At 48.7% G+C, this 25,817-nt stretch overlaps 1 long non-coding RNA gene across 2 annotated transcripts; it reads left to right on the plus strand.

Annotated features, from left to right (window-relative positions):
• Positions 1-5,409: 5,409 nt before the first annotated feature.
• LOC148501266 (uncharacterized) lies at positions 5,410-25,571 on the plus strand. Of its 2 annotated transcripts, none has more exons than XR_015870067.1 (3): positions 5,410-5,477; positions 15,955-16,102; positions 25,388-25,571. It is a non-coding gene; the product is annotated as an uncharacterized LOC148501266 (long non-coding RNA). The 2 variants fall into 2 exon arrangements; XR_015870066.1 differs by having other exon boundaries at positions 15,955-16,095.
• The last annotated feature ends 246 nt before the right edge of the window (positions 25,572-25,817 follow it).

Consider the following 25,817-nt stretch of genomic DNA (forward strand, 5'->3'; position numbering starts at 1 on the left):
TCACCCATAAAGGAGGGGATACTGGTACGACCAGGGCTGTGCTGCACCAGAGATCGCAGACCTTACCTGTCCGGGCGCTCTGGCAGGGACCCTTCGGCAGGGGTGCTGGCTCCTGACGGTAGCATGGGTACCAGTGAGTTCTTGAGGGAAGGCCGGACTGCTGGCTGATGATTGAGACTGGCAGTGCTCCCGCACTGCAGACTACTGGGTGCCGCCATCTTGGATTCTGACATGTGACCAGTTGAGCCAATCCGGTCACAGCATCTCCTTGGGAGTCCTAGCAACCAATTCTGCACCATCCTATGGTACTGTTGTCCTTCAGTTGCCAGTGCAACATTATTCACAGCGCAAGCTGTGAGCTAGTTCTCTGTGCTTCCTTTGTGTCAGTGCTGTATGCTGCAGTCCCACTGCAGTCTATCCACCGGTCAGCTTTGTTTCAGTTCCAGCTCATACCACCGCAAATTCCTGTTTGCTGAGAGTGCTACCCTGTTTGCCTACCCTGCTGAAGATCCTGCCATCCCCGGTGTTCTAGTTTTCCCTCCGGTGTAACAGTCACTGAGTCTGACGTACTCCACAAATTCTACTGCCTTCTACAGCCAGAACTTCCTCCATTCTATTCCCTATTCATGAACAACACCCCTCTAAGGCCGGCTTCTTTACAATACCAAAAAAACGTTCTACGGTCATCACCTGACTCCACCCCGGGTCTAAGTTTAAATCAAGTCTTGACAACAGTCTTATGGCTTGTGCGCTGCCTCTTTATGGGATGTAGAACACAAGTGAAGTCATGCTGTGATGTCATAATGGTAACTGCTTCAATCAGAACTTTGCCGTTGCTGCCTCTCTTACACACATCCAGGACACTGACATAGCACCATCATTGCTGTCGTTTACACGCTCACTATACATCTCTTGCACCCTGATTTATATCTTACATACACACAGCCCACTGACAAAAAGACACCTGCGTGAGGTAAGTATCTCGTCATAGACAAGGGTGCCTCACTTGGGTGTGCCTGCAGACTTGGAGCTTGACTACCCTAAGATATGACCTTGTACTTGTTTGGTTTAATCATTGGAGGTCCTAACAGCAGAGCTCAGCTATCACGATATCTTAGCCATTCAGATAAATTCTGTGCTTCTCACAAGGGGATGACCAGGGCCGGTGCAAGGTTTCTCTGCACCCTAGGCAAAACTTCAACCTACTGCCCCAAACCACCATCAATACCCACTTCCCAGAACCTCAGATGAAAGTGCATCTTCTAAGTTCCACAGCTGCCACCTGTATCAAGTACAATTTTGTGGTAGGCAGACTTAGTTGCGCCCCCCCTCCCCCCCCCCCGGATTCCGGTGCCCTAGGCAGCTGATGTAGTGCATACACACAGAATGATATTGCCGATTTATCGTTCCGATCCGTCGGATTGTTAGCAATATCGTTTAGGGGCCTTTAGATCCACAGGCCAATCTTGGTCCATCATTTCTTATTTTATCATGCAGAATAGAGAACGTTTTACTTGTGATAACAAAATATTAATAAATGTATTTTGAAATATATTTTGCTTGATGTTTTATTAATGAATACTCTTAGAATGTGAATGTAAATGAGAAAGGTGTTGGTAATGGAGGAAATACAGGGTGAAAGGATGAAAGTCCGGCTTAGATAAAGTATAGGAAAAGGTGTGAGATCTGCAGGCTGAGAAGCTAAAGACTGACATGACAGTAAACATGAGGGGAGTTTATGGAGAAGTCATGAAAATGGATGGATACCTCTAAGGAATATGGGGTCAAGATACTGGTATTTGTAAGTAACAGATTACAGGCAATATTAAAAATATTATACAGATGATAAACTCCTGATGAGTAGATGATACTTGTCGACTTTAATTAACTCTCCACGGCAAAGTGCTGTGATTCGCGGGTCTATGTGGAGGGTCTTTGTGTAATTTTTGCCGCTTTGTTTGGACCCACAAATTCCCCGTATAATCTCGCCATCCTGCCCACTTCACTAGGAAGTGGGCAGGATGCAGGAGATAGGCCTACTCTTCTGGCAGATCGGGGGAGTAGTTGAATAATTGCGATCCTCCCGCAATTTCCAGGGGAGTGGGCAAGTGTGGAGTAGACCTGCTGCTTACAGAATGAAGTACTGATTACTTTATTTTATCCAGTAGAGTAGAAACTATCAAAAGAGGATGCAGCCACATTATACATTTTACAAAAAATAAACAAATATCTGACTGAAATGTAGCAAAAATAATTAAAAAACAAAAATATTCTGTGACAATCACAATATGTTAAATCCATTATATTCTGAATTGTATTCAATTATTGTATGAAGCACATATGGATCATTGGCCCCTCAGGAGTGACGTGGTGGACTGTGGTAAGAGTCCTAATTATACAGACCTTATTTGTGTGCAACGAGGGTCAATGGGCCTGATGCAGAGATGTACACTATAGCACAGGGGTAGCCAACCCTGGTCCTCGAGAGCTACTAACAGTGTATGTTTCCCAGGTCTCCTCAGAGAATCACAAGTGAAATAATTAGCTCCACACGTGGATCTTTTCAAATGTGTTAATGTGTTAATGAGTAATGAATACACCTGAGCACCAGCTAGGTCAGGTGATCTGGAAAACATGACCTGTTAGTAGCTCTCAAGGACCGAGGTTGGCTACCCCCGCTATAGCCTATGAGCCATATGAGCAGGGGTATAACTAGGGGGTTCGGCACCCAGGGCAAGCTGGAGAAACTGTGCCCACCCCCCGCCCCCATTTATGTGACCTGGGCCTATAGCACAGGGTCACTTATAGTCTTAGAAGCACAGGCCTAATGCCTGCCTGTCAGTGCCACAGGCCTAAAGCCTGACAACGGATGGTCTAGGTAGGGATTAATGATGGGAAGGCTTCATAGAGGGCCTACCTATCTGCTGGGATAGGCTGCAGTGGGAGCTTCGTTAGCTCTTTTACTTTCCCACCACTGCACTCTCCGGTCCAAAGTCGCATTCTTCTGCCGCTGGCCTGTCCTGGTCAGCGGCGCTGCCACCAGAGCTCTTCTCTCGAGCCCAGCGTCTTCTGGCCTCTTCTGCGGCCGCTAGAGCTCTTCTTGCGATGTCCTTGTCCTTTGCCCACGGCAGGCAAACTGATTCTTCCACCCAGTGGGGTCTGAGATGCAATTGGCTTGCCGCAACCGCTTTCTATTAGCTGCCGATCCGCGAGCTGTAATTAGCTCCTGGCCGGTGCCGAATTCAAATTGCCACCGCTCTTTAATGGCACCAGATGTCACCTGCCACTGGGAACAGTCTGATGAGATGTGTCCTGCCGGGGACACATCTCACTGGACTGCGGGACTTGATCCCAGCGCTGGACATTGTCCTGGCCGGTGGTGCCCCCCTCTGGCAGGGGCCTATATAAATAAGAATCCTGTCTGTGATGGTCTATACTAGGGGTGAGCAATGAGCGGCCCCCCAGCTGTTGCAGAACTACAAATCTCAGCATGCCCTGCCACAGTTTTGCTATTTGGCCATGATAAAACTGTTGCAAGGCATGCTGGAATATGTAGTTCAACAACAGCTGGAGGGGCACTTATTGCCCACCCCTGGTCTATACTCACCAATGAGGTCACTCTCCCTATGTGTACAGAGGCATTGACAAATTTGTAGTTCAAAAGGGACAGTAGGTACTTAATGTATACATATTTATTAGTTAGATATGAAATGGTAAATAAGCCACCCCTATTTAGGAGAACAAATGTCTGGGAAATACATGTCAGCCCCATTTCAGAGCATGACATGGGCGAATTCTTCCTCCAGACAAAGAACATTTGCATGGTTCAAAATGGCTTCTCGGCTGTGGAAAAGCAGCTTTGACCGCTCCTGAGGGTGCGAGGAGAAGTGTTGACGCCGGTGGCTATCGCGCTCAGACGGAGCAACAATTGAATTGCTCCTTCGGGTACGTTAAATAAATAGCCAAATGGAATCACCCCCATGAGTTTTCCTCTCAAGCTGCGCATGTTTATATTTCCTGCAGAGTGTATAGGCTTACATTATGGCTCATTTGTGGAGGAGCAGTAGTGTGTGCAGCAAGAGATGGGCAAAGAGACGGGGTCCTAGTACAGGACTGTCACACTGTGATACCTCACTGTTTGAGCAGTACAAATGTAAGAATTCTGAGGGGGCCATCATTAGATATATTTCTTACATCACAATTTCAGAATCACCTATATTTATTATGTGTTACCTGAGAAATGATCATACTGCAGCAATCATTATTAGGCCAAAAGATATGGGTAATGTACACACAGCTACAGAGCCGTAACTAGACTTTTTGGTGCTCTGTGCCAGAAAGAGCATTGGTGCCCCCCATATTTTTCAAAGGGACATAATGCACCCAAAAAAGGGCCATGGCGTCATGGGGAAGGGTCAGGGAAGATATAGGAGAGGCAAGGAGATGCTGGGGATGAAATAAGAGGAAGCTACAAGCAAGAATGATAATAAACAGAAATTTGACAGGCCCAAACAGCGCCCCCTGACCTGTGACCTGTGATGCCCTGTGCGATGGCACCGGCCGCACTACCCTAGCTACGGCCCTGCACAGCTATACTATCACCAGATTCATGGGACATCTAGTCTTGCAGGCCCTCACCGGCATTAGCTATTAGCTTTTGACCTTCCCCCACATCTGGGGCACAAGCTCCACCAGTGCTGCCCCCCCCCCTCCCCAACTTCGCCCTAGCTGGCTTGTCATGCCAGGCAGGCCTCCCAACCACCTGCCCCCCCAACATCCAACATATTTCCCCCCTCGCACTCCCTATGGGCAGCCCATGCCTACCTTGTAATTATCCAATCCCATTGATTTAATTTATTTTATTAGGAGTTAGAAAACTGTCAGATTACATTTCACATCAAATTCTACAATGCTATAATATGTCATATGGTGTTATACATCATATACATGCTTTAGAAATTATGCAATATATCACAATGCAACCATCACTTAGATATACTATTATAAATCACATAGACAGACACTTATATACTGTACTCCAATGTACGTATATTATATAACATTTTATGTAAAAAAAAAAATCCATGTACACAGATATAAACCAATCTATTATGCACTATTATATATTGTATTTATTATAACACATCAATCATCTCTGATATATAATACTATACAATATATGACATACATACACTTTAACTGACATCTTGATATTACACGCGTATCACCACACATAAAAAGTGAATATATCTTGGTACATCAGGCTGGGATGTGACTGTGTAAATTGTATATACTGGAACACAGTAAGTCTGCGGTGATCCCACTGGGATTGGTGTTGGGGTTGTGCTGAGTGGACAGGCCCAGCGAGGTCCTGACCTGTCTCTTTGTCTGGCTGAAGCTTCTAGTGGCAGAACTCAGCGATGAGGATCAGAGACAGCCGGCAGCAAGGACAGGAATCCAATGTGCGGATCCAATTGGTGAGTGTTACCCCAAGGCTCAAATCCTGGGCCATTGCTTACAGGATGTCGTATGCTCATTCTAGGTGTAGTAATCAGTAGTAATATTTACAGTATGAATCAGTAACAGGGATACATTGAATAAGTTTTCAGTGTATTAATCAGTACTGAAAACTAATGTTAAATAGTACCAATGTATTATTTGGAATAAGTATGTACTTTATATATACTGTTTACACATTAGTCAGTAATATAAAGCATTTTATACACTGTTGGTATATTAATCAGTGACAGAACTATGTTATATCATGTCAGTGTGTTAATCTGTGATAAAAATGCATTTTATTTATTGTCAGGGTGCTAATTGCTATTTTATGTATTGTTTGTGTATTAATCATATGTTCATGTATTGTTATTGCATTAATCAATGATTGAAATTCATTTTATGTACGTACCTGGAGTTATGTGTTTGGGTTAATAAAATACTGATGCTACAAAAACAACATCCACCGCGGTTCCTCGGTACTATAGAACCCTGTAAAATCAGGACTGCTGGTGACAATGATATATGTCATTTCTGTTTCACGTCCGTCTTCCTCCTGTAGAAACCTGTGTACATAGGGGACCCTTATTCAGAGCTTTACGCCAATGCCCCCGTGCTGAGAATGTGTGCGCAGATACAATGCAAAAATATGCAACTGTCGCAGCCGCCAGGAGATGTTTTTGAGACGTCCACCTGTGGCTTTGCACATCCAAGCACCGGCGTAATATGTTGCAGCATCTGTGTACAAAGACGCAGCATCGGTTGCAGATCATTCGTCTGTCGCGGTCCTGAGTAAGTCTATGGTCCCGCAGAAGGGTTGTGGGAACTGAGATGCCGCAACCAGGGGTAGGGGTGTATCTATAATGGGTGCAGGGTGAGGGGTGCACACGGGCCCCGGGGACCAGGGGGGGCCGGCACCCACCACCCTGCACCCATATTATGTAAAACGTACCTCTCCGGGATCCCGCGTCGCCGGGTCTCCCAGTGCTGCTCAAATGGGGGAAAATGGCCTTTCCGGTGTTTTGCGCATGCGCTGTGAGCAAATCACCGGGAAAATGGCGGCCACTCTATTTGCCCGGCGATCTGCGCATGTACAATAGACTCCGGGCACACTATAGAACCCAGAGTCTATTGATTCTGCAGTGGCCGGCCAGCCGCATCAGTTGGTTGCCGGCCGCTGGAGTGAGAGGAGGGATGCACACGGGCCCCCGCCTCTCTAAAGACGCCCTTGGCGGAACCATATATCTTGCATATGGGATCGCATGATGCAGGGTAAGACACGCCCCCGAAACGGTTGTGACACGCCTGCGTTCTATGCCGCCACTCCCCGTTACCTCCCCCAAACGCTCCCCGATTCTCAATCACACTGCGAATAAACAGTCGCTGCCAGCAGCTACAGTAATGGACCTTGGCAGGTTGCAGATTATCGCTCAACTGTGAAAACAGCTGAATAGTGTACAACTTTGAATCAGGCCCATAGGATCTCCTGTTTCATAGGGATCAGTAATCCCTATAGAAGTGGTACCTCCCCTCCATTTCTCCTCCAGAGTAGATTGACTTGTGCCCACTAAGTAGTAAGTACAGAATATAGAACAGATAACACTGAGGAATGTGTATTATTATAAGATACAAATTGTTTCATACAGGGAATCACTGTCAGGGACAAGGACTGGGGTAATTTACTCTGTGCCTTCCACCATGTATATAATACTCATCTTATACCACATACAGTTTATTGATCTATAGTCACATATTTCACACTAAAGAGATCGCATCACATCTACTCCCATATCAGTGACCTACTAGAGAGGTATTCGGGGGGATCGGTATGAAATCAAATCAAATACCTATTACCGACGCCGGAAGACCGGCACCAGTGAAGATCCCGACAGCTACAAAGGTAAGTATTAAATAACCTTACCCCCCCCTAACCCTCCTTTAGGGGTGCCTAGCCCTAACATCCCTCCCTTGTGCCTAACCCCAACCGCCCTCTAAGTGCCTAAACCTAACCCCACCTTCCCCGCAGCCTAAACCTAACCCTCCCAGGGGGGGCACCTAACCCTAAGTCCGTGCCAGGCACCCGGCTTACCTTTGTTCGGTATGCCGGGTAGGGGCAGAACTATGGGAGACAATGGAGGCACCTGCCGCCAGGCACCAGCACTGAAGGGGCACCTCCTCCATTGCCCAAAATATATTCACCCCACTTAGGGCATTAAATATGTACCCGGAGTGTACCGTCACAGCCGCCCAATACATGGCACCTCTTCCCGGCACCTGAGAAGCTACCATAACCATATACTAGTGGAGGACATCGTGTCTGACCATCAGATGCTGCTTCTGTCTATCTATAGCCTGTTCCCGCCAGTGTGACTCAGGTGCCCCCTCACCCACAAACTCCCCATCCCACTGCTCCCTGGTGGCAGCTCTAGCCGCGGACCTGTGTGGCAGGCCCGAGCATAAGTGCAGCTGCAGATCTTCCAGGAGCTAGATGTCAACAAAGATGGAGCTGCGGGTAAAAGGGCATGGGAGGCAAGGACCTGGGGCACCAGCAACTGAGTCTTGGGGCAGATCTTTGGTGGAGTAACTTCCCGGAATGTGAAGTAGTCGGCAATCAGGAGGACTCTGAGCCTCATGCTAATTGCACTATACAGGTCACTATCTTATCTGTGACTAACGCATAGCTGTATATACCCGAAAAAAGGTTGGGTGTCCTGCAAATTTACTTTTGTAAATAGGCCTAATAGAAACAAATTCACATATTCTATATTAGTGTTTTTGTGTGTATGTATAGATAGATAGATAGATAGATAGATAGATAGATAGATAGATAGATAGATAGATAGTTAGATAGATTAGATAAATAGATAGATATGCATCATATTTATTTTCCCATTTTTTAGTGGGGGCACCAAATTATAACTTGCCTCCGGGCGTCTGGGATGAATTTACGGCACTGATGCCGGGCGTCGGGCTACCGGCGTAGGTCTAATGACAGGCGTCGGGTTTTCGATGCCTGTCATTAGTACCTTGCCGGGATTTGACAGTCAGGAAGCCGGCGGCCGGCATTTCGACCGTCGGCTTCCTGACTACATCCCATTCAGAAAATGTAACCCACTGCTCTTCCCTATGAATCTAATACTTGGAGGTGAGATTACCGATTGCTCCTGCAATTTACCAGTGCTGCGCTAGTCTCCTGCAGATTGCCCCTCACTGGCTGAGCCTGGAGCGCCTCCTGGACACATGGCGCCTGATATAGAGATGGACTCTGATGGCAAAGCAGCTGCTAATCTGTACTCAACCACTGTGCGGAAATATGCAAATGTCACAAACGCCTGGATTTGTTTGAAGACGACCGCCGGCAACTTTGCAAATCCTATGACACAGCATCGTTTGCAGATCTGTCGATTATCGGACTTCTGAGTAACCCTAAGGTCGCGCAGAATGGCCGTCGTAACTGAGACGCCAGGGACATTTGTACAGCGTACGGGATCGCAGTCGGAGACTGAGACACACACCGGAAACGGCCGTATCATGTCTGCGTTTGAGTCGCCGCCTTTCCATTGCCACCCTAAAACCATCCCTGTCTGTTAATCACTTTGCAAATAAATCCGAGCGACAACCGTAATGGACCTTGACACATGCGCGGTGTGACCCAGATGTATGCGCTGACCACTAATAATTGCACAAACTGCGTAAATATTAGCATTGCCTGCATCTCTGATTAAGGGCTCTATTTACTACATTGGGAATGCAGATTGTAGTGTGATATTACCGACTGAATTCGCATTGCGAATTCAGGCAATATCACAGGGATTACTAAAAATCCTTTGCAGGGAGAGAGCTTGCGATAAAGCTCTGTCCCTGCGCATCCCTTCCGCAGCCTTATCACGGTAATTTCGCAAAAAATACAGTGTAAGTGGCCGACCAGCTGCCGCTGCTAACCCCCCCGGCGCTAAGTCCCGCCCCCTGCGCTAAGCCCCGCCCCCACAATCACGGACCCACCCGCGACACTCCCTCCCTTAATTGCACTTACCTGCATGATCCGGGCTCCGGTCAGCTGACATCCCATACTGCACTGGGAGCCGGTCACCTGATGACCAGGCCGCAGTGCAGTATGGGAGACCAGCTGACTGGAGTGAGGACATCACTGGAGCCCCGAACTCCGGTCCGTGAACTCAGGTAAGTTAATTTTTTTTTTATAATTTTTTTTTTTTGCAGTGTATCAGCTTGCGGTCTGTTTAGACCACACAGCTGATCACTGGGGCCGGCTCCGGGCTCTGCTCTGCCTGTTAGAGCGGAGCAGGAGTCCGGTAACAGGGGGAGACCCTGGATAACGCCACCTCCAGGTGGCGTTATTATCACAGGGCTTCCCCCGGTATTTTTTTCACAATTTATTTTTAGTAACTTGCACACAGATCGCAATTCCCATTACAATTATGGGAAATGCGATCTGATTACTAAAAATAAGTGATATTAAGGGGTTGGAGTAGAATTTTACGAATTCTACTCCAATTGCCATATAGTAACTACAGGTGAAACTAAAATAATGTGAAAAGGGTGTGAAAACACCCCTTTTCACTTTATTTTAGTAAAAATAATGACAATAAATAGAGCCCTAAGGCTGATAGGCCAGCTAGCAGCTGGGAACCGCCTTCTGAGCTTGTCTTGATTTTGGCAGGATCGATCTTACCCGGAGTGACTGTGGCTCTTTTAGGGGCCTATTCATCATAACTTAAAATTCTCTGGAGGTAATCAGGTTTAGAACTCGCATGGAGTTCTACCTAATTACCAGAGGAATTCATCATTCCTCCTCCCCATAACTATCTATTCCGAAAAGCTGTAATTTTTGCGATGACAGCTTTTCGGGAAATAGATAATTTCCCCTACCGACACTAACTTACCGCAGCTGGAATCTGTGTTGTGCATGCGCTGTTACATTCATAAAACCAGCGCATGCGCAGCACTGCCTACAGCTGTGCTAATTTTGTGTGTCCCCTCCAACTCCCCCTCCCCCCTCCGAAAACCTCCCCCCGGTCCTGCACTTGCACTTACCTGCCAGCTGCAGCGCCTCCAGCTCCAGTGTCTGCTCTGAAACGTGTTCTCCCAGCAGATCACAGTACAGTTTAGAAAAAAAAAAAAGTTTTTTTTTTTCTTTTCTAAACTTTATTGTGTTCTGCTGGGAGAACACAGTGTCCGAGCAGCCACCGGAGCCAGAAGACGGACTAGAGTGCCGGAAGAAGACGCCGGAGGACCTCACCAGCTGGAAGCAGGTAAGTCTCACCTGCTATTTGCACCTCACAGTGGCAGATAGTAACTCCATCAAATTCCGAAAATACATAATTTTCGGAATTTATTTTAGTAAAAGTAGTGTCATGGCACATGTGACAAGGGTTGTTTTTACACTGACTTGATCGTAGTGCTCAAGAGAGGGTAAGGTCAACCTTAAGCTCTACGAGCAGCTCTGATGGTTCCCCATGGTCTCGATTAATCCTTATATGCCCGGAGATGATGTGTAATGCGAACGAGAAGGGGGCGTTTTTTTAGTCTTACGGCCGCATCCTCCCCTCGCTCGTCCAGCTAACGATTCCATCTTAACGACGCAACTTGCGAGCGCTTCATTTGCATATCCGGCCCCTTTTACCTTACGACCATGCGGCCGCAACGACCGACTCTGAATGAGGTCCTGACTCTGTTCAATGTAAGACGCCCAACTGCAGTGGTGCAAATGCGTCTCAGTGCGTCTTTAGATGCTAATGTATGCGCTGTTGCCATTTCTTTCGGATTCGCCTGCTGCGATAATATGCAAATGCAAGTCTCAGCTTTCCCCCTGTGTACTAGCGAGCACTGCAGATTGCAAGCCCTGAGACGCCCACTTTATATGCCTGTGGACAGTGCAACTCTGCCGGTATACTCAAACACTCCACCATCGTGATCACCATCACCACATATGGTGCTCTATGGCTGGCAGAGTGTCTCCTTCTGAACGTTTACTAATCATGGCCTCTGTGGCTGCAACTCTGCGTTTGAGAATATAGCCGTATTCATTGACACACCCATGACACTCCCAGAACACGCTCATTACACTCCCAGAACACGCCCATGACACTCCCAGAACACACCCATTACACTCCCATAACACACCCACTACACTCCCATAACACGCCCATGGCACTCCCATAACACGCCCATGACACACCCAAAACACACCCATGACACTCCCAGAACACACCCATGACACTTCCAGAACACGCCCATGACACTCCCAAAACACGCCCATGAGATGGCCTTTTTTGCGTTCACATCAAGCCCCCTCCCAGTCATCTCCTAAGAATGCCGATGGCTGTCCGCCGCCTGCTCTATTACAAGCGACTCCATTCACAACTGCGGTCTCTGCAAACACTCAGTGGTACGCATGCACCGTAGGGTGTTCTCCGACTTTTCGAGCATGAGCATAGCAAATTATCGTTGAACTGCACAAAAATCAGCACTGCATCCCCCTCTGAATCAAACTAGGGTCCAGTGGCGTAACTACGGTGTTTGGAGCCCAGGACAAGTTGCAGAACGACGCCCCCACCTTCCCCCGCCTTCGGCGCAGGTCAAAAGAAATGGGCATGGTCACATACTGAAGGGCTGTGGCCACTGAAAATAGGGCGTGCCAACATAACACGCCACCCATTTCGTCTCGTCCTTTCCATTCCATATGCATCTGACCAATATGGTGGTTTCTCAAAAAGTGGAACCTCTGAAGAAATGTATCCTCCCTGGACAGACGGTGTCTTCGGTCAGTATTCACTATTCATGTGGGTCACATGGTCCGGAAGATGCCTGTTTGTGTAGGAATATTAAGAAGACTTGTTCCCCCCTGTGTAACTTCCTTTCCCCTGCGTCGTCTCTCAGCACACCATCACCTCCCCCCGTGTTGTCTCTCAGCCACACCATCGCCTCCCCCTTGCATCGTCTCTCAGCCATACCATCACCTACAGCCCTATGTCATCACCCCTCCCTCCCCCTCCCATTTGGCAAAAAATATATGACATACCTGGCTGCAGAGCAGAGACAACAGAGAGAGCGCCAGGGAAGGAAGAGTCACTGTCACCCAGCAGCTCTCATGATAGGAATGACTGCTTCTGCTGCAGCTCCCCCTACAGTCAGCACCAGCAGACACAGTTGCCTGATCATTACATTAGAGTGTCCGGGCGCAATGATGGCGGGGAGGGCAGGCGGTGCAGGCACGATGCCCTGGCCGGCAGCACCCCCTCTGCTGGGCTTGCCACTGCGCCCAGGGCACGAGCCCCGCTCAACCCCCCCCTACCCTAGTTAAGCCACTAATATTTGCTGGGCCACTATCATCGATATCCTAAATTTGATGTGTTGGTTCTGATGGCTCTACTGAGACCTTTTAGCCAGAATTTTAGCATGTTTGTGTATATGTTCAATTTAACTACAGTATTGCAGCCTCTAACCACAGCAAAGAGTTGTCCTTAGGATCATATATATGCTTACCGTTAGCAGCTGTTCTTTGTGATTGCTAGATGCCAGAGGGACTTCCGGTTTCATTACCCAGAATTCCCCCTGCGCATGTGCAGAACAGTGCGCGCCATCAAGTTCCGAAAAAGCTTTGTTTTTGGAACTTGGTGGTTTTACTGTCCACCATCCTGAGATGGCGTACAGCCCCCGATAATGTTCACAGGCTGCCGTTTACATAGCAGCCTCTGGTGCCAGCAGAGGGATCCCTCCCTGTTGTATCTACATAACTCCGTGAGCTGAGAGCTCCGGCAGCGCTGCAGCCGGGATGGGTACAGGATGCCGGCGTTCGATATCCCAGCAGTTGGAATCCTGACACCGGCATCCCAACAGGGTTAGGATACCGACACATGTCGGTAGGTATCCTAATTCTCTCCCTCTCCCTATCCTAACCCTCCCAGGTGCCTGAACCTAACCACCGCCTCTAGTGCCTAAACCTAACCTCCCCCTCCCCGCACTCTAAACCTAGCCCTCCCCCCATTAGTGCCTAACTCTAATCCTCCCCCTAGTGCCTAATCCTAATGCTAACCTTCCCTCTGAACCTACTACTTACCTTCGGGATTCTGGTGGTGGGGATTCCAGCACCGGCATTCTGAGTGACGGAATCTCTGTGGTCGGGGTATTGACCACATTCCCTGCAGCCCATTGTCCCCAGACTCCACATCTAAGGATGGTGTTACCCATGAGGTCCAAGCACCGGAATGAATCACATTCCGGAGCTTGGTACATTCCACCCTTATGGGTCTATTCATCATTACATAATTATCACTAGTGATAATTATGCTTTAAACTCATTGCAAGTTTCAACAACCTTTTGGAGGCATTCATCATGCCTCATTGTCTAAAGTATCACTTCCGAAAAGCTGCTCTTTTTGCGGAATCAGCTTTCAGAATTGTGATACATCTGTACTCCCCCACCTTGCCGACCTCGCCGCTGTCTGTAACCACAGACCTCCGTTCACAATTGCGAGCCACCGCCCCATCCCCGCCGGTGTCTCTCCCCTCCCCCCCCCCGCATCCTCTCCCTACCCGCAGTGGCACTGTGGAGCCTGGACGGAACCTGGATGGGAGGAGGAGCTTTAGGGAGGTGAGTCGGAGGCAGTGAGGAGCAGGGGCATAACTAGACCTACGGGGGCTCCATAGCAAAAAATTTTATAGGCCCCCCCTCTCAGCCTACCACCTCCGCTCTCGTCCCATGGACCCCCCTTGGCCTGAGGCCCCTCGCACTCTCCTCACTCCCCGACTTACCTGATCCATGGTCGCGCTGCACACGGCAGGCGCGCCTTCTCTCCCGGTCGGCTCCATCTCACTGACTGATGCTGGGAGGAGGGACCACGCCTTCTCCCAGTATCAGTCAATGGGGAGAGACGGAGGAGGAGCTGACTGGGAAGACGCGACCACGGAGCGGGGGGGGCGCAGCCACGGAGCAGGTAAGTGGAGTAGAGGGGAGTGAGGAGAGTGGTGGGGGAGTGAGGAGGGTGTGGAGGGGAGGGCCACAGACAGAGGCCTGGCACCATAGGTGCATGGGGAGGGCCGGGTCCCGGGTTGGTCTGGGCCCCATAGCAGCTGCACCCCCTGCACCTATTGTAGTTACGCCACTGGTGAGGAGTCTGGGGGCAATGGGTTACGGTGCCGCCAGAGTGCTCAGCTCCCGGAATTATGCAGATACAGCAAGAAGGGATCTAAATAGATTCCTCTGCTGGCTGCAGAGGCTGCCATGTAAACGGCAGCCTGTGAAGATTATCGGGGGCTGTACCCCATCTCAGGATGGCGTACAATAACACCACCATTTCCGGAAAAAAAATGCTTTTTTCGGAACTTGATGAATGGTCCTGACACTTAATTTATACAAAGGTATGTAAGAATGTTAAGAGAGCTACTTATATGTGTATTAAGAAGAACCTATGTTGGTATAGATGTGACATAACAAAGTATATTATAAAGATGGAGCTTAGGGGCCTGATTCTGAGATGCACACAAGACCGAATGTGGCCACATCTAGTGACCTCTTGCAGATTGTGCATGCGCCATGGCAAACATGAGCATCTTTGCCCATCTCCGAGAAATCCTGAGTTGGACATAGTCTCGGCCACTCCTGTCTGTGAAATGATATGGGTGGCAACTGGGCAATGGGCGTCTAGCTAGAGCTACCTCATATTCTGAATCATGTGTACAGGGCCATATAGAGCTGGGCCGGTTCCAGTGGAAGGGGGCGTGACCTAATTGCGGGAGGCCTGGCTACGCCCTCTTAGAATAAAAAAAACAAAGCGTGCCGGATAGGGGGCATTGTGAGCCCCTCAGCCTGGCACAAATCCAGGGGGGAGGGCGCAATCAGTGATCGCCCACCCCACAGGCAGAGGAGACTGCTGCTGCTGCTACTCAGCAGCAGTGAGCAGTCTCCCACTGCAGCCCAGCACACAGCAGCGTGTGCTGGCCTGCGGGCCGGTAAGAGGTAAGGGAGGGGGGTGGCATCAGACCCGGGCCCCTCCAGCAAGCCTGGGTAATTAGTACCTGCTCCCCCGCTCTCAGCGCTCCTCCATGTGTATGCCAATGGGGACGTTTATTTCAGGCGTATCTCTTGCACCTAGTATGGGATAGCTGTAGGTGCCGATAACAGTGATGATGGCTGCTCTAGTGGATGGAGGGTTGGAGGCGGTGCAGTCACAGAGATCCGCGTGACTTAGAACATTATGGGTGGATACTCACATTAGACCTCCTATGCAGCTTGGCATCCAAAATTTCAGCAGAGTTTCATGCAACTCAGTATCAGCCTCTACTGTACGTGACTAAATTTTGCACCAGATGTTATAGTTAATACTTTTCTGTTTATAACGTATTTTTTTATGGATGACTATTAGTAGAAGGAACTTTCTCTCTTGAGAAGTCGGAACAAGTGTCACCCAATCTCAGCCTTCATCTCTTTACCCACAGGTTACCTAAAGGGACTCTCCTAAGGAGCTGGCTCACCAAATCCCGTCCCCGGCTGCTTCTGTTCATCGCTGGTTTAAAGAGACCTCAAGTCACCCTTATGAGGAGGAAGAGGATGAAACGCACCAAAGTTGCAAAGGCCACGTAAGCGGTAAATAGAGTAAAAGAGTGATAGGAAGTAAAGGGAGTGATCAATGAGAAATACTAAAGCCATGACCATGGGAACTAGGAACGGGTCATACGGAGACAGCGACTGTCAGATGGTAAAGGTTAGAGAACAATTGTAGGATTGAACAGTAGCTGAAATATACACAAAAGAGAAATAATTTACTGAATACAAGTAAAAAGACATGTAGCCAAGTACTAATAATAAAGATTGGATCTTGATGTCTCCTCAATTTTAAATAGTAGGGATTACTCCACTGTGGGTCTGTATATAAATAGAATATGATTATTGTTGCAGTAATCTAATGATCTCTGCGGTTCAGGGCAGTTTCATCAGTTGGATGACATATCAGCTCTCATGTGCTAGTTTGGTTGATTGTCCAAGTCGGTGGTGGAGACGTCTGTTGGAGTCATAATATGTTTAGAGGTTCTGGTGGCATTCATGCCAAGATTACTTTAGTTCACTATTTGAATAGGTGAATGTGACCTTGGCCGATGGTTTTACCATGTTAGGGGGAGACGTAAGAGTTTGTGGCTTAAGTTAAGTACCTGGAGCAAAGCTTTCGCAACAAATAACGGTAACAAAGCAAAGAAACAAGTGAGGTCCAACAGATTTTGACTTTTCCTGCTATAATAATGATGAACCCCACTCCCTGCCCTTACACACACCCGTCAAATAAATACCAGTGTAATAATATTTTCCAATTTATAGTTGAAATAATGGATTTAGCTCTGTGTAACCTGGATGCCCGAAGTAAGTGCACTTCCAAGGATTGCCGGGCTTCCTACATCAAGTCATGCAATACGATGGCTTCTCTGTGGTTGCGACATGCACAATAAAACAAATAGAACCAAACAGCCGCAGATCAGTTTCCCCAACCGTCACCTACAGTAAGTTCCACCCCAGCTGTCACTGCTCACTCTCCACAACGCTGACTGGCTATAGAAATGCTCTCACTTACGTGATGTGGTGATTTTACTATGTAAGATGGGACTGGAGGTGTAATACACAGTACAGCTGGGGCCAAATTAACAATGGTACGGATGGGCCTCCGTAAAAATAGGCCTATCATTATGGCAGCAGAATGATGACCACCTGCCGAGCTGGCCGCATGGTTGGCCATAAAGTATTACAATTGTATTTATATTTTCTTCTTCAGGGTCCATAGGGCTCCACAGGGAGACAATGGGGTGTAGGTGGTACTTGGAGGACCGGACACCAACAGCAAAGCTTTTTTCTATCCCAGGATGCTCCAGTCCTTCCCGCCTATACCCGCCCACAGCTTAAAGGGAACTCTGGGCCTGATTCAGAGCCGCTCGTAAGCGGCCGCTCGTTCGCTCCGAGCGATGTTCGCACATCTGCGCATGCGCCAACCAGTCAGTGCGGTCGGAAATCGTGTGCTCGCAAAATAGCGAGTGCCTGCTAATTTGAGTGACAGAATGAGGCGTTTGTGGGTGGTAACAGGGGAAGGTGCTTGAAAACGGGGAGTGGAGATCCGAACGCAGGCGTGCCAAATGGTCAAAACGGGCGTTTTAAGGGTGTGCATAATTAACAAAGCAGCGTCATCGACCACGTCACTTGGTTGTCTTTTAGCCTGAACTGCTCGCATGATTGCGGTAGGAAAATGCTACCACAAGAATAGCGAGCATTTCATACGCCTTTCGATGCACTCGATTAATCAAATAAATAGCGGAGATGACGTATGATGCGAGCGGCCAAGGGGCGTCTTTACAAAATAGCGAGCATATGTTTAGTTCGCTCGCTCAGACATAGAGGCGTCAACAGACCGCAAAGAGCGAGCGCTCAATTTAAATAGCCAGCCCCTTTTTCTGAACGAGCGTCCGCAAATAGCGTCCGGCTCTGAATCAGGCCCTCAGTTCGGTAGGAGCTGGATCACCATTAGAACAGTGGGGCTGCTTTTAAGCACTTTATTTTATGATTTATTTTTATTTTAATTTTTTTACTACAGAGCACGCAGCACTAGACAGTCCCCTGGACGTCTGCATTGCTGCTCCATCACCCCTCCGTGGCACCGCGACTCCAGCCCCTGGCTAGGTACTCTCGGCGGGGCTCCGCAAGGATCTAGCTAGCAGGGCTCCGCCGACCCCAGACTGCAGCCGGGACACAAGGGGACAGGTAAGGCGGTCCCCACTTGCGTGTACCCGAGTCTATGCGCAGGTTTACCTGCGGTCTCAGGAGACAGACCGGAGGCGCTGATGTGGACAGCGGTTCGTCCGGGACTTGACTAGACCACCAGGGCATAACCTATACTGGCGGGGACAGCTAAGGGCAGGGACCCAGTGGTTGATGTCAGCATAGGGGAGAAGGTCCTCTCCCTGCAGCCCCTCCCCTACCTCAGGGCTCCATTCCACTGCACTCTTGCTGCCCCTGAGCTTCTCCTCACCCTCCTCCGCCCCCTCAGAGGCTCACGGCAGCCATTTTCTGCAACAGCCTCAGGTCTCCGGGAACGCTGGGTTCCGGTCTCCCTGTATACCTCTCCCAGGAGCCAGGTTATTTCCTACCAGCCACTGCGGTATGTGTAGTTGAATTTAGTGCCTGCTGCAGTTATATTGTATGTTCTGCATTGTGCTAGCGCTGCTGTCTGTTCATTTATCTTAACTGTCAGCTTATACCTTTCCCTTTCTTTCATTATAACCATGGAATACTGAGTTATAGAGGGAGGGTTAACTGTACCTCACATCTACCTGTATTTGGGAGGGTTTATCACATACTGTATATCTGTGTTGCGCACTACACTGTGCCATATTGTATATATATCTGGGTTGCTCACTGCACTGTGCCAGATTGTGTGCTATATTACCCTTGCAGCTGTGTCTGGCAAAGGCAAGAATAACACGCAGCCTGCTGCTCCCACTTTGGTTTCTTGTAAGTCCTGTTTAGCAGGCTTAGCTTCAGAGGATCTATGTGCAGTTTGTTATATGACACCTGGCCTATCAGCCTCTACATCCTCTCCTCAGGACCCCCCTGGGCTTCTAGTACCGCCCATGATCGCATTGCAAAATGTGATCATACCGGCTGAATGTACTATCCGGCACATGCAGGGAGACGGGCACCCATTGCTGGCGGAGGGATCTGGGAGATCCCTCCGCCGGTTGACTTGCGGTAAGTCCCCATAGACTACAGCGGCTAACGCTATCTTCAGATAGCGTTAGCTGCTGGGGCCAATATCGGGAATGCTTCGCATTGCCGATATTGATACATTTGGCAGAATCGCCAACCTATGGGGGAGGTGGCTGCGGGCGGCAATGGAGGGATCTCCGATACCTGCTGCGGTCCCTCCTTCATACATCCGGGGGATACTAAACAGGCTGTGTTATCTTCCCAGTCCACCCAGCTATCAGACTCTGAGTTAACATCTGGGGAGGCAGAAGACGCAGACCTCTCTCACTCTGACTCCCCCTCGGGAGAGGAGGAGCCCCCCCCCTCTGAATTGAATATACCAGCACCTGTGAGAGCTGTAAAATCTGTTCTTCAAATAGAAGAGGCAGAACCCACTCCTAGGGCAAAACAGCCACTCTTTAAACAACAGAAGGTAGTTTTGACAGAATTTCCTCACTCGGATCAGCTATCTAATCTAAATGAGTGAAGCATGGAATATGCCTAGTAAAAGGTTTCAGCTGCATAAACGCTTGATCTCCTTTACCCTCTTCCAGCTACTGATTGCACTAAATTGGAAGCGGCCCCAGTAGTGGATTCCCACGTGACACGCCTGGTTAAGAACGCTACTTTACCTATCCATACTGCAACCTCCTTAAAGGAGACTACGGATAGAAGGATTGAAGCTTGCCTGAAGTCTATATGCTCTCTCACAGGAGCTCTTACTCGTCCTGCCAGGGCTACGGCCTGGGTGGCAAAAGCCATTGAGAGTTGGGCAGATGCCCTAGAACAGTGGTTCTCAAACTCGGTCCTCAGGACCCCACACAGTTCACATTTTGTAGGTCTCCTAGCAGGGCACAGTCATTACTCACAGACACATTTTAAAAGATCCCCAGGTGGAGCTAATTATTGCACTTGATTCTGTGAGGAGACCTGGAAAACATGCACCGTTGGGGGTCCTGAGGACCGAGTTTGAGAACTTGTGCCCTAGAAGATATTTTTCCCTCTGATGCTTTGAGGGAACAGCTGTCCTACATCTCTCACATCAGGGATGCAGCCTCCTATTTAGGAGAAGCTGCTTTGAATACTGGTCTCCTAGCTTCCAAGGCATCTGCTTCTTCCGTGGTAGCCCGTCGTATTGTTTGGCTTCGCTCATGCAAAGCAGACTCTGATTCTAAAAAGGCTTTGGCATCTCTGCCTTATTCTGGGGAGATCCTGTTTGCTCAAAATTGGACAAGATTGTGACTACCGTGGCAGCTTCCAAGACCGCGTTCTGGCCTTCTGCATCTACTACGAAGACTCGGATTTCATCCTTTCGGTCCTTTCATCCCCAGGGAAAAGCTAAAGGTCAGTCCTTTTCACGGCAGTCGGCATCCACAAAGGCCTCCAAGCGAAGGACCAAACAGACCTAGGCTACTAGACGTCCACCTACCAAACTGTGGACAAGCCTTGCCGAACAACTATGCAAGGTGGCCACGTGGTCTTCTATCCACATCTTTCTTAGGTTCTGTGCCTTTGATACATTTGCCTCTCAGGATGCTTCCTTCGGGTGCCGGGTTCTCCTTTCAGCTCAGAAGCATCCCCGCCCTTGAACAACTGCTTTGGGACATCCCCAATGTCTCCCTGTGGAGCACTATGGACCCTGAAGAAGAAAAGGAGAGTTATGGTAAAACTTACCCTTATTAACTCTCTTTCTTTGAAGTCCATAGGGTTCACAGGGCACCTGCCCTGACGCACCTGGCTTCTATGGGTTTCTTCTCCTGGTCATTAGTTTCCTTCTCTGTGTGAGAGTGTGATTCTTCAGTGTACCAGTCTTCCTTTTCTCCTATACTGCTCCTGCCTTGGGCTTGTTAACAAAACTGAGTTGCCTTCAGGCTGTGGACTGGGAATAGGGGGAATGACCGGAGCATCCTGGGTTAGAAAAAAGCTTTGCTGTTGGTGTCCGGTCCTCCAGATCCCACCTACACCCCATTGTCTCCCTGTGGACCCAATGGACTTCGAAGAAAGAGAGTTAACAAGGGTAAGGTTTACCATAACTCTCCTTTACCTCACAAAATGATGCAATGTTTTTACTTTTACATTGGGGCCAATAGTGTAGGGGATGTACACTCTCACATGGTATTAACCACACCCACACTGCACTGGTCACACCTCCCTCGCTTCAACCAATAGGCTATTGACCATTTTCAGAAAAACTTTGCTATCGGCGCTAACAATAATATACTGCAAATTTATGTGTATAGATGTGCCCCTCTGTATCTAGGAGGTGAGTACATTTAGCTGCAATGTAATGATGTGCTTGGTATATATGCTAGTGTTAGGGACCTGCAGAAAAATGGGGTCCCTTGATGCTGGGCTGCAGGCTTAAATGCTTTGATCAAATCATGACAAAATCCCCTTTTGTTTTATTTGCTGCACACACATAAATTTGCAGTATATTATTGTTAGCGCCGATAGCAAAAGTTTTTCTGTTTTGTATACATTTTTGGCATTAATATTGCCATGCTGCTGGTACCATGTATGATATGGGTAAAACCGAGCGCAGGCATATTTATTTTCTATTGACCATTTTCAGTTTCAGGCCCATGTGGCCCATAATCCTGCCCTGAGTACCGCAGGATCATTAGAGATCACCAGACACAGGTACATGCTGTTTCTGGGTAACGTGAGTCAATCACGGCGGTGGTTTTATTGGTTTTCAGAAACAAATATTTTAAATTGTATTTTTCCCCAATGTATTCAATTTTATAATAACACAACAGATTATTTGTTTATCTTTATTTATTTAAAACAAAACAAACACTCATCAATGATATTTCTGCATTCTCTTGCTTTCCGGTCACATGGTCGATAGTAACCATGACGACATTCAAAATGTTGACACCACATTGTCTACATAAGAATAACAACATGGTTAAACTGTCAACAGCACCATCTCGACATCCTCATAATGACGACACAGTCACTTGGTCGACAGTGACCATGTCGCCATGAGAAATGTCGACATTCTAAGGATGCCAACAATAGGAGTTAGGCACCGCCGGGAAGGTGAGGGTTAGTCCCTCAGAGGTCTGACCCCGAAAGTGGCAGTCACATGACTGCCGGGACCTGGAAGCTGCGCAGGGGCAGCTGGGAGAAGGTAAGAGACCACTAGACCACCAGGGACGGTTTGTTGACAGTTGATCATGTCCACATATCACCCAGGTACATATGATGAATGTCAACATGACCACTGCCCGCCGACATGCTGAATTTCGACACTTTGAGCATGCTCCAATAAAGTAAAAAGTTCAAAATCTATAATAAAGTGAAAGAATTATATTCAAATTCATATTCAAAAACAAGTACTAATTTGTTTTTAAAAAAAAGTAAAATGCACATGGGAATTATAAAATATTCTGATACGCACGCAAAGCGGCAGTAGGTGCCGGCAGCAGCAGATGCCTGATTTACTACCTAATCAGGTAGTAAATCCATTCAACTAATGTGGGGGTCGTGTGCGTGCAAGTGGAAACATTTGCAGTCTATTGATTTTACGTCGGCAGACGCAAATATCATCATTATCTGCACTTGCACCAGCCCCATGTTAGGTGCAATACCCCTTTCAGACATACTGAGATTCCCGGGAATTTGGCCTGAATCGGGCAAATTCCCGGGACCTCGTGTATGTCTGAAAGGTACCTACCCGGGAACACGTTCTCGGGTAGCCGACCCTCCAATTGAACAGGGAATTTCCCAGGAGTTAAGTCCCGGGAAATTGCCCTGCTCATATCTGAATGGTGCTACCCGGGAATTTACACCAAGCAGCTTTTACATTGAGAGGGCAGCGCAGAACGTCTTATAGGACGCTCAGCGCTGCCGCTCACCACTCCCTGCGCCGGTGGCTGTGTCGCTGTAGATCAAGTCAGCGACACAGAGGAGCCCAGCCGGACGCCAGGGACACCCGCCTGCACTGGAGACTGCCGACGGGTCTCTGCCATTGCGGGCCACCCGCACTCCTGCTGGACCACCAGGGCAATAAAAGAAATGAAACAAATAATTTAATAATAAAATAAAAATGCTGCACTTTGATGACATCATCAGCGGCAGCCGGAGAAGGGATAGGCTAGGAGGGGCAGACGGCAGAGGAGAGGCAGGTAATATGAAAAACCCAGCTTATGTCTGAAAGGGGTCTACCTGGGAATTTCCCGGGTAGACGCTGTAGTGTGAAAGGGGGGTCTCGACCAAATACCCGGGATTTTGCACAGGAGAAATTCCGGGGTCTGAGCAGGAAATTTCCCGGGTCGTATGTCTGATAGGGAAACAAGAGTTCTGTCAGAATCACGCTTCCCTTTTACATGTGCACAACTCAGAATCGCACTGAGATTTTGATTCTCGCCCACAACACTCCCGCAAGTCAGAGTGGATTCGTGCCAACTGTTTGCCACTACCCAGTTCTCACCCTGTAACCAGGGGCTCCGAGAGGGGAGTGGGTGCTAATTAACTGGGTTTGGAGGGGCCCGGCGGGGGCCTGGTCTGTCTCCCCAACTTTCTTACCTGTCAACAGCCCAGCACACGCTGCTGTTTGCTGGGCTGCAGCACACCCTCCAACATTTCAAATATAGAATCTGGTACAGGGGGCGTGGCCATAAATAAAGGGGGCGTGGTAAATGATAAAGGGGGCGGGTATGTGATCATGCAGAAGCCCTAGCTCAACCTCACTGCTCTCTGTCCTTGTCTCGCGGGATGATGACGTCACTTTGACTGGAGAAGCTCCCAAGAAACAGCTAATGGTGCGTACACACTGGGCGATAAAGTGGACGACTGAACGATAACGATATCGTTATCGTTCAGTCGTCCACTTTATCGTCCATTTTTAACCCCAAAAAGATGAACGATGACGACGATGCGCGTTCCCGCGGGTCGTTCGTCATCAACGTTCATCGGGCTGACATGCAGGCCAACCTGACGATCTCGTCAGGTTGCTGCATGTCAGGGAATGGGGGAGAGAGCCCGGCGCTGAATGATATCGTTAATGATATCGTTCAGCGGCTGTGCTCAATGTCATGAACGACATTGAGCACAGCCTGCCGGGGACACACTAGACGATATCGCTCAGGGAGCATATTGTGTAGTGTGTACCCACCATAAGACTGAGGGCTGACAGCATACAGAAGACGGAGCCGCCTGTTACTCGGCAGTGCTGCGGGAGTCTATGTCCCCGCAGCGCTGCTATAGAATTCAGGAGATTGTACTACTCATCCGGTAAAATTGGTACAGACCCTGTTTGCCGGTACAGACCATAGAAATTCGGTATAGTTGGAGGGTCTGCTGCAGGGGGAGACTGCTGGTTGCTGCTGAGCGGCAGCAGCAGTCTCCGTTGTCAGTGGGGGGGGGGGGGGAGTGATCACACTGTTTGCACCCCCCCTGGATTTGTGCCAGGCTGAGAGGCTCACAGCGTCCCCCTCCCTTTTGACTGCATATTTGTGGTTATTTTCCCTATTTCATGTATTCATTAAACACTGGGATAGTGGGATACAGTATCTGTCTTCCTCTATGTCAGAATTCATCTAATATTAGTTGTCATAGATTGTATGGTATCTCAGGGGCCTATTCATCATCGAGGGTTGTATGGGCTCTCCGACGATTAAGTATCCAACCCCCCAGAGCGGGGGATACTTATTACCAAAGGCAATTCATCATTGCTCCGGTGCGGGGACAGCTGCTCCAAAAAGCAGCTGTCCCCGCGATTAGTAGCGCCGTTACAGAAGTAGCTACATTACTTACCTCTCCCCCGTCACCGGCTTCTACACATATGTAACCTGAAGTAACACATGTGCCAAGTCGCCGGGGAGTCAGTGAGGAGGTGGGGGAGGGATCTGCTCAGATCCCTCTCCGCATCCCTGGAATCCCTTCCCATAGGAAGGAGTGGGGCTACGAGAAAGAGCGCCATCTGAATATGTGGTTGTTCTCGCAGGCAGACCGAAAACTTTCTGAATATTAGGTGGTCCTATCGGAGCCCTGATGATGAATGGCCCATTAAATATGCAGAAAGTAGCATTTCCGCATGGTTAATGGGCCATTTAAGTGTTGATGAATAGGCCCCTCAGTGAGTGCTGCCACCTGGGATAAAAATATTTCAGTCTGTTCTCATAACACCATCTGTCTCTGCAGAGTGAGCGCCCGATCCCCCCATTTTCTGGAGGAAGCGGGGTCCAGGCCTCATGGAGATGTCTGCAGCTGGCACCAGTACAGAAGAAGAGAAGACTGAAAGAATCGGTGTGAGACAACCTGCAGTCTGGACCGTTGTAACTCCCCAGCCTGCGTGTAAACCAACAATACAGTCCTATTCTATGTATACACAGCCTGAGAGGAGTCATTACTGCGCCCAGAAAGGGGGGAGGGCAGCGGTGGGAGGAGAGGGGGAGAGTAATGAGGCGAATACAGGAGTCTTACACTGCAAATGAGTCAGGCAGTACATCTACAGGAACATATTGTGACATTACACAGGTGGCAGGGATGGGCATGTTTGCGGCAGAAGGGAATGGTGAAGGCTTGAAATGACCTGTGAGGAGCTGGAAAGAAAGAATGGGCGCATTTAATC

The sequence above is a fragment of the Taudactylus pleione genome, unplaced genomic scaffold (assembly GCF_031769625.1).
Source record: "Taudactylus pleione unplaced genomic scaffold, aTauple2 ptg000522l, whole genome shotgun sequence".
Taxonomy (NCBI): Eukaryota; Metazoa; Chordata; class Amphibia; order Anura; family Myobatrachidae; genus Taudactylus; species Taudactylus pleione.